We start from the raw sequence: 3,957 nt of genomic DNA on the forward strand, positions 1-3,957 counted from the left end.
AGCAAAACCACTAGGGAATATATTAACTACAACATTGGTAGGAAGGGAATAGTCTTCATATTTTTGTTTTGTTACATAGCATACACTTGTTGTGGTATACCATAGAGATGGAAGTGACCCATAGCTGACCCTCCAGCAGGTTTTCAGACGCAGTTAATCGCATGGGAGATTGTCCATCCTTCTCTTGCAGAGCAGCTGGTGGCCTTGAACTGCATGCTTTCGGAATTGCAGTGCAGCTTCTTGCCACTAGGCCACTAGAGCTCCTAATAATGGAAACCAATAATGGAAAAGTATTCCAAAGGAGATACATAACATTTTATATTAATTAGGAGTTGGCTCAGTTATATGTAATGTTGTTGTTGTTAGGTGCTATTAAGTAAGACTCATACCACCCTATGAACAAACAACAGATCTGAACCCTGTGCTGTGCCATTCTCCCAGTCTCTGACATACTTGAGCCCATTGCTGCAGTCACTGTGTCAATCTGCCTGGTTGAAAGTCTTCTTCTCTTTCACTGTTTTCCACTTTCCCAAGCATGATGTCCCTCTCCAAGGAATAACCTCTCCTAGCAACATGCCCAAAGCATGTCAGGCAAAGTCTTACCATCTCCTTTATGGAGCACTCTGGCTGCACCCTGTCAAAAACATTTTTGTTTGTTCTTTTGGCCGTTCAGTGCTCTTCTCCAACACCACAGTTTAAAGGCATCAATTCTTCTTCTGTCATCCTTATTCACTGTCAAGCTTTCATATGCATAGCAAGTGATTGGAAAGACCATAGCCTGATTCAAATGCACCTTAGTCCTCAAACTGATATCATTACATCTCAATAATTTGGAGAGGTCCCTAACTGCAGACTTTCCCAGTGCAATGTGTCTCCTTATTTCTTGACTGAAGGCATCAAAGGTGTTGACTGTGGATCCAAATAAGAGGAAGTTGTTGATGGTTTCAATCATTTCTCCATCTATCATGATGTCACCTGTAGGTCCAGTGATGAGGATTTTTGTTTTCTTGACATTAATATGCAACCCATATGTAATATGTATTAAGTAATATGTCGTAGAAAGCAACAATGGCTTATGTTGATGGAAAGGGAGCTCTGATGGCCTAGTGGCAAGAAGCTGCACTGCCATCCCAATGGCACGCAGTTTGAATCCACCAGATGCTGTGCAGGAGAAGGATGGGCAGTCTCCTCCTGTGTGGTTAACTGCTTCTGGAAAGTCACTAGAGGGTCAGCTATGGGCCAGTTCTGACTTTGTGGTAAACAACAACAATACTTTTCCCCCTCTTTTTTAAAGTGGAGATGTCAGTCTAGGGCTGGTAGGGTGATTCAGGAGTCCAGGCACCTCAGATTCTTCCCCCTTATCCTGCCCTCATCCCTCGAGTGCAGATCTCATTCTCATGATTCACAGTAGCTGCTAGAGCTCTAGGCATTAAATCCTCATTTCAAGAGGCAGGAGGGAGAAAAGGAACATAGTGGAAAGCATACCATACTGTCTCTTTTAAGGAGACTCCTTTGAAGTTTCACAAGATACATCCACTGGTAATTCACTGGTCAGAACTCAGACACACAGTCACATCTCTGTTGCAAAAGAGCCTTAGAAACTAAGTATTTCAGCTGAGTAACAAAGGTTTCCATTAAAAACTGAGTTTGTTACAAAGAAAGAAGAGGGTGTATGTAAGAAGAATACTGTGAAGGAGCCTGCAGTTTGTAATAACTCATGTTGTTGAGTCAGAACTGACTCTTAGCTGACCTTCCAGCAACTTTTCAGAGGCTGTACTCAAAGGCAGGCATTTCAAATGTACCAGCTGCTCCACTGGAGAGAATAACCAATCTACTCCTGTCTCATTTACAGCCTCTGAAAACCCACTGGAAGGTCAGCTGCGGGTGGTCTGGTTAAGACTGGTAGGCAATGAGAGAGAGAGAGACAGATACAGAGACAGAGGCAGAGACAGAGAGACAGACAGTCATAAATCACAGAGGAGGAGATTGCTGTCTTTCTTCTGAGGAGCTGCTAGTGGAAGTGACCTACCACTGCTAATGGAAGTGATCCCCTTTGGATCAGCCGCACGTCTCCTTACTCACAAGACCACAAGAGCTTTCTAACATAAAGAAAGGCAAATGTATCCCAAGCTTCAGGTTTTTAGAGAATGCCTCACAGAATTTCTTATAGTTCCCCTAATCGGCGTCGCCTTTCTGAGCTACTTCGCTATCACACTTCCCAGTCTGGAGATGAGATGACCTCTCTCTCAGAATATGTGTCCCGCATGAAGGAGACCCAGAAGTCCATTTATTACATCACCGGTGAGAGCAAAGAGCAGGTGGCCAACTCTGCTTTTGTGGAACGAGTGCGCAAGCGGGGCTTTGAGGCTGTGTATGTGACTGAACCTATCGACGAGTACTGTGTGCAACAGCTCAAGGAATTTGATGGGAAAAGCCTGGTTTCTGTCACCAAGGAGGGCCTAGAACTACCTGCGGATGAAGGGGAGAAAAAGAAAATGGAGGAGAGCAAGGCCAAGTTTGAGAATCTCTGGTAAGCTCATGAAGGAAATTTTGGATAAGAAGGTCGAGAAGGTGACAATTTCCACTAAGCTTGTATCTTCACCCTGCTGCATTGTGACTAGCACATATGGCTGGACAGCCAATATGCAGCGGGTCATGAAAGCACAGGCACTTCAGGACAACTCGACAATGGGCTACATGATGGCTAAAAAGCACCTGGAGATTAACCCCGATCATCCAATTGTTGAAACACTGAGACAGGAGGCTGAGGTGGACAAGAATGATAAAGCTGTTAAGGACCTGGTGGTGCTGCTGTTTGAAACCACACTGCTCTCTTCTGGTTTCTCCCTTGAGAATCCCCAGACTCACTCCAACCACAGTTACCGCATGATCAAGCTAGGCTTAGGCATTGATGAAGACGAGGTGACTGCTGAGGAACCCAGTGCTGCTGTTCCTGATGAGATCCCCCCACTTGAGGGTGATGAGGATGCATCTCGCATGGAAGAAGTCGATTAAAAGTTCCTACTGTAACACCCCCATTGCCCCTGTATAGCATCCCCGTGGCTCCTACAGAAGCCCTGAGTTGCCCTCTCCCATCTGGCTCCAACTGATGATAGCTAGTATTTTTCTTTCCTCTCCTGTGTGTTAAGACAGGATGTAACTCTGGCCTCAACCTCAAGAATGAGGTAAAAAAAAAAGAACGAGGTGGGATATTGTGTAGTGTTTTATTTTGTTCTGAAATTAAAGTATGCAAAATAAAAAAAAAGAAAGACAAATGTAAAAGATTTTAAGAGCGCCAACATTGTTGTTGTGTGGTGTTGAGTCAATTCTAATTTACAGATACCCTTTCCTAATAATCAAATATATGTAAATACCTTTTATAGTTCACCTTCGCCCAGCATCTTTAAGGGCCAGCCAGGAGTTGACTGTCTTGTCAACAGTATTGACATCAAAATCAAAAGATCCTATTGCTGGTGATTGTGACTCATAGTGACAGTACTGGGCAGAGTGGAAATGCTTATAGGGGTCAAGCCTGTAACCTTTATGGAAGTAGCCTGCCTCACCATTTTCCTCCAGGGCAGCTGGTTAATTTGAATCACTCATCTTCAGTTAGCAGCTCAAAGCTTAACCACTGTGAGACCAGGGATCCCCCAGCCCTGACACAGTCATCCACACGTAGAATTGCAGGATTAAGCCCTTTCATCTGCTGAACAGCTCTTGTGCCCAGGGGCAGGACTGCTGTCGGATCTCCCCCAGAGCTTTCTTCTAATCCTAAATTATGTCAGATTCTGTAAATACTAGGAAGTAGAGAACATTCTGCATGAAGGCATCCTCCTATAAAATAATGGTTAGAATTAAATTTTAGGTGTTTTTGAAAGTTCCTTAAAAAAAAAAAAGGAATATTCTCATGCAAACTGAATCAGCAGTTTCAGAGCTTAAGAAAGAAAAAGAAAAAAG

General features: G+C 43.8%; 1 pseudogene across 1 annotated transcript; it reads left to right on the plus strand.

Moving 5' to 3' along the window:
* Positions 1-2,147: 2,147 nt before the first annotated feature.
* On the plus strand, positions 2,148-3,015 carry LOC102874320 (annotated as a pseudogene). The gene has a single exon (XR_438901.1). The product of XR_438901.1 is annotated as a heat shock protein 90kDa alpha (cytosolic), class B member 1 pseudogene (transcript).
* The last annotated feature ends 942 nt before the right edge of the window (positions 3,016-3,957 follow it).

The sequence above is a fragment of the Elephantulus edwardii genome, unplaced genomic scaffold, assembly GCF_000299155.1.
Source record: "Elephantulus edwardii isolate Elephantulus edwardi_28Jun2011 unplaced genomic scaffold, EleEdw1.0 scaffold00064, whole genome shotgun sequence".
NCBI lineage: Eukaryota > Metazoa > Chordata > Mammalia > Macroscelidea > Macroscelididae > Elephantulus > Elephantulus edwardii.